Genomic DNA, 10,946 nt, shown 5'->3' with positions numbered 1-10,946 from the left:
AGGAAGAACTTCTTCCCAGTAAGGGTACCAGAACACTGGAACAGGCTGCCCAGAGAGGTTGTGGAGTCTCCTTCTCTGAAGATGTTCAAAACCCGCCTGGACGCGTTCTTGTGTGATCTGATCTAGGTGGTCCTGCTCCGGCAGGTGATCCTTTGAGGTCCCTTCCAATCCCTAACAGTCTGTGATTCTGTGATTTCCCGCTGGACTCGGCGCTGGTGAGGCCGCATCTCTGTGTTCAGTTTTGGGCCCCTCACTACAAGAAAGACATTGAGGTGCTGGAGCGTGTCCAGAGAAGGGCAACGAAGCTGGTGAAGGGTCTGGAGCACAAGTCTTGTGAGGAGCAGCTGAGGGAACTGGGGTTGTTTAGTCTGGAGAAAAGGAGGCTGAGGGGTGACCTTATCGCTCTTTACAGCTACCTGAAAGGAGGTTGTAGCGAGGTGGAGGTCGGTCTCTTCTCCCAAATAACAAGGGGTAGGACAAGAGGAAACGGCCTCAAGCTGCGCTAGGGGAGATATTATTGTTAGATTGGATATTAGGAAAAAATTCTTCACCAAAACGGCTGTCAAGCACTGGAACAGGCTGCCCAGGGAAGTGGTGGAGTCTCCATCCCTGGAGGTATTTAAAAGATATGTAGATGTGCTGCTTAGGGACATGATTGGACTCGATCTTCAAGGTGTCTTCCAACCAAAACGATTCTATGATTTGATGATTCTGTGATTCCAATTAACAGGTTGCCTAAATTTCCTATTAAACAGTCTCTTCTGAAACGTATCAAAGCTTAATCTTGTGTATACGGTACGCTGGACTGTGGTTAGACAGGGAAAAGACATAGTAACCTCATTATCTCCAGAACACCTACCAAAAAAGGAGTTATAGAGATAGAGAACCAAATTTTTAACAAAATCTAAAAGCTTCACCTAAAGTCTTATATACCTGGAAACCATTTCCACATCAAGCACAGGAAAGTAATCAGTAGTCAGCATAGCTTCACCAAGAGGAAGTCATGCTTGACCACCTTGATAAACTTCCACAATGAAGTGACTGGCCTGGTAGATGAGGGGAGAGTGGTGGATATTGTCTACCTGAACTTCTAAGGCTTTTGACACTGTCTACTATGAGATCTTCATAGATAAGCTGTTGATGTGTGGGCTGGATGAGCAGACAGAGAGATGGGCTGAAAACTGGCTGAATGGCTGGGTCCAGGGGGTGGTGATCAGTGGCACAAAGTCTAGTTTGAGGCTGGTAACTAGCAGCGAACCCCAACTGTCTGCAGTGTGTCCAATCTCATTTAACATGTTCATTAATGATCTGGATCATGGAGTAAAGTGTACCCTCAGAAAGTTTGCAGATGAAACAAAACTGGGAGGAATGGCTGATACATGAGAGGGTCATGCTGCCATCCAGAAGGACTGCAACAGGCTGGAGAAATGGGCTGATGGGAACCTTATGGAGTTCAACAAGAAGTGCAAAGGCCTGCACATGGTGAGGAACAGCCCCGTGCACCAGTACATGCTGGGGGCCAGCCAGCTGGAAAGCAGCTTGGTAGAAAAGGACCTGGTAGTCCTGGTAGATACCAAGTTGAACGTAAGCCAGCAAATGCACCCTTGTGGCAAAGAAGGCTGAGAGAGCTGGGACTGTTGAGCCTGGAGAAGAGAGGGCTCAGGAGGTTCTTATCAATGTATGTAAATAACTGAAAGGAGAGCGCAAAGAGGACAGAGCCAGGCTCTTTTCAGTGGTGCCCAGTGACAGGACCAGAGGCAATGGGCACAAACTGAAACACTGAAGGCTCCATCTGAACATGCTTTTACTATGAGGGTAATCAAGCACTTGAACAGGACACCCAGGGAGGCTGTGGAGTCTCCATCCTTGGAGATACTCAAAAGCCATCTGGCCAACTGACTCTAGGTAGCCGTGGTTGAGCCGGGGGCTTGGACCAGATGACCTGCAGAGGTCCCTTCCAACCTCAATCACCCTATGATTCTGTAAACTTTGTGTGAATGCAGGCCTGGGAGGCAAGAGAGATATAGGCAAGTTACCTTTCCACAGCATTGGTTGTGCCCATGAATCTACTTTGTAGATTGCCTTCACAACAGGGAATCAAAGAGTATTTTCTCCTCCAAATCAAACTGTGGTTATATGCTTCTGGAACAGGTGGAACTGGATTTTGCAGCTACTTTAGTTATGACACCACAGTTGGCCAGGGATTTTATTATATTCGTAGGTCTTGGAGAGGGGCCACTTGTGTGCCTTGAGACGTGTATGGTTGGTTTTATGTATATTTGTAACAGCCAATTTGGGAGAAAAATAAAAATTGATGACCTTTAACTCTGCAAAGAAGGCAAAAGAATACAGCTGTTGAAGGACAGCTGACATGTGGCCACCGGAGTAAAGTGTACTAGAAATGTGGCTTTGAATATTGATTTTTTCAATGTATATTAGAACAGAGGAACCTTGAAAATAATGTTGCAACATTACACAATGTTGTGGAGTTGACAGCAAAGAGGCAGAAAAGATTGATATAGTTAAATATTTCTCTTCTGTGCATGGGGAAAAAGACAAATGTTGCAGGCAGACTGCGTGATGATGAAATACTTTTCCACAGTTCTTAAGCAAATATCAGTCAAATAGCAGATATCAATGTGGTTTTGCTTTAAAGCCTGTAGAGAGCTGGCTGAATATTTCCCAGTTAACACTGAAAGGAGGAATGGGTTTGAACATTAAAATTTTTTCAAAATTAAAAAGGACAGAATGAGATGGTTCAGTCACACAATGTGGATCTCAGAGAAGTAATGGAGTATTTGTATATATGGGTTCACTTACCAGTTTAATCAAGTCTAAGCATGGGTTTATGGAATATTTCTCTCATCAAGTCAACTTGTCGAGTTTTTTCTGTGATTCAAAATCCAGTTAATAAAGATTTAAAACACTTTGCAGACTTTTGCCAGCATAACCGTCTGGCGTGGGACCTGATTACGCACAGCAAAAGCCTTGCTGTAACTATACCTAGGTCAATAAATTGTTTTTGTTGACTTTGGTTCATGTCTAAATGTTGGAAAGTGGTACCTATGCCAGCAGAAACACCGCTGCTGAGGGCATATGCTCTGGCTCTGCAAGGGGACTCTCCTGGCCTGACTCTTCTGGCACAGCCAGCCTGTCCTAGGGCAGACCCCTGCGTGAAGCTGATTCAGTAATCCCTGATGTTCTGGCTAAGAAAACTAGAAATGCTTCAAAGTCAAGGTTGTAGGTACTAAATAGTGTATGGCTGACTGCCTAGCACTTCTAAACTTGCAATATTTTAAATAAAAGTTATGCAGCAGCTGGGAGTGTTGCTGAAGGGATTATAGTCTTTGCCACTTTAGTGGTTCTATCAACCTGAAAAAGCTTCCCACAAAGCAAGTCCTGACAAAGTTGGTCAGCTGGAGGTGTGTGGTGAAGAGAGGTTATCCTGGATCCGAGTGTCCAGATGGACTGGACATAGCAAACGTGATTTATTTGAACAGGATGAGACACCAGCTTGTACACCTTGGAAGGGTATATGCACTAAAATGTAGCTCCTCTCCAGGAAATGGTAACTATAAATAATCTGAAAATCGTGGGAATAAAGCAGATGAGTCTGAAAAAGTTATGTCAATATCGGCTCACTTGGCAAAAAAGATTGTTTTCTGGATTTGGCTACAGGGAAATACTGAGCACACCTACAGATTCTACATTAGGCCAGTATGTGGCACAACTGGGATTGCTCTCTGAACACTGTGTGCGTGTTTGGTGCCAGTAATTGAGGAAATATATTGGAAAAGCTAGGAAGAAGAGCTTCAGGAATTAAAAGATTCAAGACGTGCTTTGTAACTGAGACTCAGGAAATGAGATCTACCTGGCTTTCTTTTTGCCAAGTGTCCTGGTTGCACTGAGACAGAAGCATGGAATCATTTTTCTGTTCAGAAAAGCTACGTTTCTGAAGCAAGCTGCAGTTTTAAGGAGACCACAACACTGGATTTGCTGAGAACAAAGCTGATAAGACACTTTGGTTTAGTTTGTAGCCAGCCGTGGTATGCAGGTATCCATAGTGATCAAGGACTTTGCAACTTGGTTTTGGTGCAGATGTCCAAGAACTTGGGGGGAGCGTGGCCAGGGTGACTGACACCTAAATTGGCAACTGGGTAACCGTGTAACGTCACACTCACTGTAAACTGGAAAGTTTGTCAGGGACAGTCTCTCTTTCCCAATGGTCGCCATCCCTGGAGGGTCTCACTGGTCATTCTGCTCCCGAGGCCTAATCTCTGTCTTCCAGGATTGCAGTTTCAGGATTTTCCTGCTCTGGAATCACTAGTCGGGAACAGGCTGGATATTGGTCAAGGGGTGGTGAGCAATTGCACTGTACATCACTTGTCTGTATATATTATTATTATTTATTTTATTTTATTTAAATTATTAAATAGTTCTTTTCTCAACACACGGGTCTTCCTTGCTTTTCCTCCTCGAGTGGGGAGGGGTCACTGGGTAAGAGAAGAGCTGGCAGTTGTTTAGCCTGGCGATGGGCTAAACGTAGGCAGTAAGTTAGCAGGAAAACTTGATCAGTATGTAAGTGGCCATAAATAAAACAGCTACTTTATAAGGAAAAGCTTTTCCAAGCTATCAGACAAAGGCAAAACAACATTTACTCGCACAGTCTTTACAAAAGACAGTTCCAACATAGTCGTAGTGGCGTGGGAATGTGGTGGAAATACAGAAAGAGCTTTTGTTTCCTTTCAAAATTGATAGTGAGTTTCATTCATGTTAGAAAAGGCAGCAGCATCGTGCTTCAAAAGAGAATAAGCCAACATTTCTTGACGTAATGCCACCGAAACTGATACTTAATAATGCTTAATACTAACTGATACTTAATAATACTTAATACTAATATAACGCCGAGTCTGCCTTTTCAAACCAGACCCGAAAAAGAATAATTCAGAGGCGCCCACTGACAGGCTCAGTGCCTTTGGAAAATAAAGCACCAACACTAACACAGCGTTACCCTCCCCGTTTAACCGCTTTTTCTCTGTTTAGCACACACATCTGCTCCGTTCTAAAACCAGTTTAATCAACCTGGTAACTCCAGACATTTTGGCAAGTAAATGGAATCTTCGTGTAGCAGGGACGCTGGAATCATCTGTGTAAGTAACAAGCACGACTTAGTCCTTTCAAACTTTCCCAGAAAGAGATTTTTAGATGAATCTGCAAAATGAGCAACGAAGTTAAACAACAGGGAGGAGAGCTCTCTCCTGGAAAAAAAAACCTGTCTGGTCCTGTACCAGTTGGCAGAGGATACCTAAAACTCTGCACCAGTAAACAGAGTCATGTTTGGGCTGACTCTTGCCTCTGAATAAAGGGTGGCTTTAGCAGCTGAATAATCTCCTTATGCACACCCAGCCCTGCGCCTGCCGGCACGCTCGCATGTGTGTGCTCCTTGTGAGGCTGGAGGGGTGTCAACACTTTCCCTAAGGAAAAGGGAAAGTGTTTTTGCTTTTTACGTTTTTCTTTCTACCTAAGAAAAAGCTGCTGTCAGAATCTGGAGGCTAAATGTGAAATAAATACCAGGTTCTCACTTTGAAATTCTGGACTGTGCCAGCTTTTTCCAGCTTGGGTGACTTCGGTGTCGCTCAACAGGCGATGCCGTGCCCCGACGCGCAGACCGTGAGCGTTTCCAAAAAATTGGGGAAGTTCTGTGCAACCACGTTTGCCATTGGGAAATGCCTTCAGATACCCAGACGGGCAGGACAGGAGGACGAAGTGCAGGTGCCAGATTTAGGCTCCAAAACACGACAGACAATATCCATTAAGTCACCAGTGATGTCATAACTTGGCACCGTGCCATCATTACTCCCAGTGTTTTATCACGCTGACAGCAGAGCAGGTCAGGCAGCGCCGTGCCGGGTGCCCACTCACGCGGTACAGCCGCTGCGCGGTCCCCTCAGACAGGCTGCCCTCGGTATGACGACCGGCGTGACACGACATGACGCCTTACGGCCCAAGACACGTCACGGCAGTGACGTCACGCGGGGCGACAAGCCGAACCGCGCAGTGCGGCCACCGAGGAAGCGCCGTTCAGGGCCCACTCCCCACTCCCCACTCCCCCCTCCCCTCCCCTCCCCTCCCCTGCCCTGCCCTGCCGCTGTGCGGGACGCGCCCCACGGCACCGCCGAGCCCCCACCCCCGCCCTCTCCCTCCGCCACTTCCGCCTCCGCAGCCGCCCGGTAACTCGAGCGGGGCCGCCCGCCGTCAGGACCCCGCTCGGGGCTGCCCTCCGCGCTGCCTGACCCCCCGCCCGTGCGGAAGCGCCGCTCGCCGAGCCGGCCAGAGCCGCGGCGACGGCGCGGTGAGGCGGTACTGCCCTTTCTGCCGCGCCTGGGCGTCGCCGGCCGGGCGTCGCAGGCTCGCTTGGGGCGGCGCTGTCGGTCAGGCGGCGCGCCGGGCTGCCCGGTAGGGAGCGCGGCGGGGCGTGAGGGGAGAAGAGCGAGGGGGCCTCGCGCGCTGGGGAGGGGGCGGCGGCGGGCGCAGCAGTCGGCGCTTCCCGGGGCGCCGCGCCCATGTCCGCGCCGGGCGGAGGTAGCGGCCTCAGGCGGGGGCGGCGGGGGCGCCGGCCGCTCGGGGGGGCGGGGGCGGCCCGCAGGGTGGGGCGGTGCCGCGGGGTGTGGGGAGGAGGGCGCGGGGCCTGTCAGGGGCGGGGGCCGTGGGGCGGCGCGGTGAGAGGGTTCCTCGGGGCTGGGGGGTCCGTGGCGGCGAGGAGGAGGAAGGGCTGGGTGAGGGCACCTGCAGAGCGCGGCCGGCCGTGCGGGGAGCGCGGCAGGGGCCGGTTCCCTGAGGCGTGCGGGGAGGGCAGAGCCCCAGAAGGCGGCCGGGTTGTTGCGGGGCACGCGTAGGGGCGTCCTGGGGGAAGCGAGAGTGGCAGCGAACCGGGAAGTCTTCTGCTCCGCGTGCAGTAAGCGACTTTTCCGCAGGCCTCTTTTCCCGGTGAAAAGCGCGTTGGTGCAGATCCGGCAACAAAACGCTTCCCCGAGCCTTGTGGAACCGAAAGTAAAACCGCCGGGCTGGGTGGGTGGGCGGGCGGCCATCCCCGGCGCCGCGCAGGGGGGGCTGCTTTCTATGCGCCGTGATTTCCTCTCCTGCTCTGCGTCTCATCTCTCAAAACTTGTGGCTGAGTTTATTTTCTTCTGATTGACTATGTTTTTTTTTTTCTTCCCGTTCCTTGCCTTACCTTGAGAGAAACCTTAATTACATTTCAGTTCTTGAAGCTTTTAATTTTCTAGTGATGTGATTTCTAATGAAGAAATTTGTTGCTCTTTGAGGTTTTTCAGCCAGTCAGAAGTAGGACATCTTACCGACGTTATCTCCCTTAACTCTTTTGTAAGAGTAGCTGCATAAAATAATGTTTATGTAATCAGTTTGATTTCCAGTAGCAGTAAAAAAGAATGTGAAAAATCTCGATATTCTTAGTTTAATAAAGCCATATTTCTTCCTGTGATATTTGTGTTTGCAAGGATTGAGATTCTGGTCCATGGTACTGCAGTCTGTAACAATAGGCTGTTTTTATTGATTTGGGAAGATTTAAACGTATGAGGCCAATGTCTTGATGTTTATCCTTTTATTCTGAATGGTGACTAGGTTAACGATGCTGAATATCTTTTATGAATCTTTGATTTCCTTGAGAGTAAATACGTAGATGCTTTTTATTAAATGTTACTTGTGTATTTCAAGACCTGTTTCTTAAGTTTCTGAGCCTAGAATATCGTGACCCCAATCCCGTTAGTTTTTTCATTTCTGAGATTGGTATGGGAAAAAAAAGTAGAGTTTAGGTACAATAAAAAATTTCTTAACTAAGAATGAGTGAAGGTAGGTCAAATAGTGAAAAACTAAGAGAAATTATTTCTGGAGAGAGGGCATCTGTAAGTGATGAAACTAGGAAGATAAGAGTGTTAAAGCATCTAAATGTTGCTACAGAAATGGACTGCCAAGAGTCCAAAAGCACGTGGAATGCTTGTCTTGGATCTGTCTTCTCCGTCCTTTCTCATTTGCAGCTGTGAGTGCCAGTTCTTCCCATCTGTTGGCTTAGGAAGTTCATATCCTTATCTTGCCTTTTCATCAGTACATTCACATAAACATTAGGTATTAAGTAGAAGTTCTCTTAATCATTAAGGTCCTCTTAATGTTTCCTTACCATTCCCTTAGTTTGGACCAAACTGTGCATCTTCAGCCTTATTTCCTGTGGAAGTGAGACCCAGGCGAGCCCGCTGCCTGTCTGTTGCCACTTTCTCCGCTTCCCACAACTTTTGAACCTTTCAGCCAATTTCGGTGAAATCAGGCAGATGTTCTGAAGGTATGAACTTTCTACAGATCTGTGATAACCGAGGAGATGTAACAAGGTCTGAGTGAACATTCTTGCTGAGGGAAGGGTGATAGCATGCACTCGGTGGACAGGTCTGTTTTGGCGGTGCTGAGCTGGCACTCCTGTGCTGACCCGTGATCAGTCTGTGTGTGGCTTGGAGGCAGCACCTGCCTCCTGCCACCAGTGGTTGGTGCACACGAAGGAGCTGGCAGTGGGAATGGGTTGTGAGATAAGGAGCCATAGAGTAGCAGGTAGTGAGGAGTATTGTAATATACATACTCTGTGATAAAGGACAGAAATCTATTATAAACTATATTCTTGGGTTTTTTTGGACACCAGTGTTCATGGGGGAAAAAGCAGATAATACTGCCTTGTGGTCAAAGTCATGATGTCCCCAAGTATGCTCCATCCCTTTTCTTTTTATCCCATCTTCTTTCTTTTTTTTTTTTATTTGTTTTACAAGCAAATGTCAGATACGTCTTTAAAACAGAATTCTGAGTTCATAAAATGAATAAAAGTTTGCGTACTGTAATGATTTGATAAGCGACCATGTTGTTAAAAGTTACATGTGTAGATAGATATTTTATTTTGTGCTTTGTTTGTTGTTGTTTTTTCCCCAAATTGTAATTGCATTACCACACTAACAACAGGTGGAGGACAAAGATAAAAGCCAGGGTGTTGGAATTCTGACATGCCTTTCCAGCATTTAGTTAATCAAACAACCCTTTTCTCCCAATGTTTTCCTTTTAAACTTAGCTCCCAATTTATTATCTTTCAGAATCTAACACTTTTTTGGTAAAAGAATGTGATGCTCTATCTGTTTTGTGTAATAGAGGTCTTGATGAAAAACATTTTAATACAATTATTGGAGAGTGTTATGTGATGTTCTAATGGACCCAATCTTACTAGTAAGATATTTTGGTGATGTTTAAATGCTGAAAGCTTCCCTTCCAAACCACTTTTGTTAAAAGTGGTAGGAGAGATAGTTTAGCTGTCTCAAACTGATGGAATTTCCAATGTGGATTCATAGTGAGAAAATATTAATAAATAGTTGAGTTTGAAACAGAACATGTAGAGGATTTGCATCTCCCAGACGAATCTATGAGGAACAGGTCCCACTCAACTGGCCTACAGAGACAGAAAAATTAGTTCAGACCTTTAATATGAAGGGGTTTGGAGGGCTGCTTAGTTGTTTGGATTTTGTTGGTTCCCTGTCCCCTTGGTGAAGTACTGATTTCATATTAGTACTGGTTTAAGCTGGTGTAGATCAGTGTTCTTGAAAGCCAAGTAGTTCTGAGCTGTTGTAGACATATGTTAGGCATCTGTCGTGGTTTTAGGCTGATCCAGCAACTAAAACTCACACAGTCTCTCCTTCTCCAATAAAGTAGAGAGGAGAGGGAAAAAAAAAAACACAAAAGGACTGAGGGTTGAGGCAAGAACAGAGGGAGCACCCACCAACCATGGTCCTGGGCAAAACAGGCAGCGCTTTTCTCAAAGCAAAACAGTTTATTAATGATTACTTAGAAGGACAAAGGGAAATAAAAACCGATTACTTGAGAGGACAGAAAGAAACAAAACCAGATCTTAAAACCGACACCTTCTCCCCGCCCCCCACCTTCCTTTTCCTCCCGGCTCTACCTCCTCCCCCCAGCAGCACAGGGGGCAGGGACTGGGGGAGTGCAGGTCAGTTCATTCCGTGCTGTTACTGCTGCTTCTTTCTTAAAGGAGAAGGAGTCCTTACACCCTTTTCCCCTGCTCCAATGGATCCCCTACCCACGAGGAAAAATCCACAAACTTCTCCAACGTGAGTCCAGCCCACTGGAAACAATCCTTCCCCACAGATTGCTCCGGTGTGGGCTATACCACAGTCTCGGGTACTTAGGGAGCTGCAGCCACTCGCTCCGGCGTGGGTCGTCACGAAGACTCCAGATGCCTTTCTGCCTTGCCGTGCCCCCAACACGACCATCCTCGGGCTCAGGCATCTTCTCCCCACGGGCTGCGAGTGGGTCGCTGCTCCACCGAGGCCGTCCTGGTTGCAGGGGGGCAGCCTGCTATCTCACCATCAGCCGCAGGGGAAACTCGGCTCCGGCACACCTCCTCCCGCTCCATCCTCACTGACCTGCTGTCGATGCAGCTGTTTCTCTCAGATCTCAGTCCTCTCCAGGTGAACTCAGCCCAGTGGGCACCCTGGGAGTGGGGTGCCCCCGAGTTCCCCAGCTGGCTCCGCCGCCGCCATCCTCCGTGGGCAGCGCCGGCCCGACGCAGGCAGCCGCCCGGCCGGGAGCCAGGGAGCGGGGGCAGTGCCCTCCTCCCTTCTCTGGTCGATCCTGGGCGAAGCACCTTTTCCGGTTCCCTTGTCCTGACTTAAATAGGGCAATTCGCAGAGGCGCCCTATTGGCTCAACCCCGAGGGGGATGGCAGTCTGATCTGGTGGCCAGAACTAAGCCTAACCCGGATCCAAAACCGGGGAGGTCGCAGGGAGCAAAATCCCTCTCCTGCCACCAGAACCACCCCCCCCCTCCACATCAAACCATGACAGCATCCAAATTTGCTAGTACTTGTTTAAACAATGCTGATTTGATTGGTC

The 10,946-nt window shown here is 48.0% G+C and overlaps 1 protein-coding gene across 1 annotated transcript in view; it reads left to right on the top strand.

The window, feature by feature from the left end:
• Positions 1-6,433: 6,433 nt before the first annotated feature.
• Positions 6,434-10,946, top strand: part of UPF2 (UPF2 regulator of nonsense mediated mRNA decay) — a 69,793-nt gene continuing 65,280 nt past the window's right edge. Inside the window, 2 exon segments of the mRNA XM_086610119.1 lie at positions 6,434-6,456; positions 6,975-7,050. The gene's annotated coding sequence lies outside the window, so the exon portion shown is untranslated.

This window comes from Tauraco erythrolophus, chromosome 4, assembly GCF_009769465.1.
Source record: "Tauraco erythrolophus isolate bTauEry1 chromosome 4, bTauEry1.pri, whole genome shotgun sequence".
NCBI classification, from domain to species: domain Eukaryota; kingdom Metazoa; phylum Chordata; class Aves; order Musophagiformes; family Musophagidae; genus Tauraco; species Tauraco erythrolophus.
Note: the sequence above shows the minus strand (reverse complement) of the source record. Positions and strands in the feature narration are given on the sequence as shown.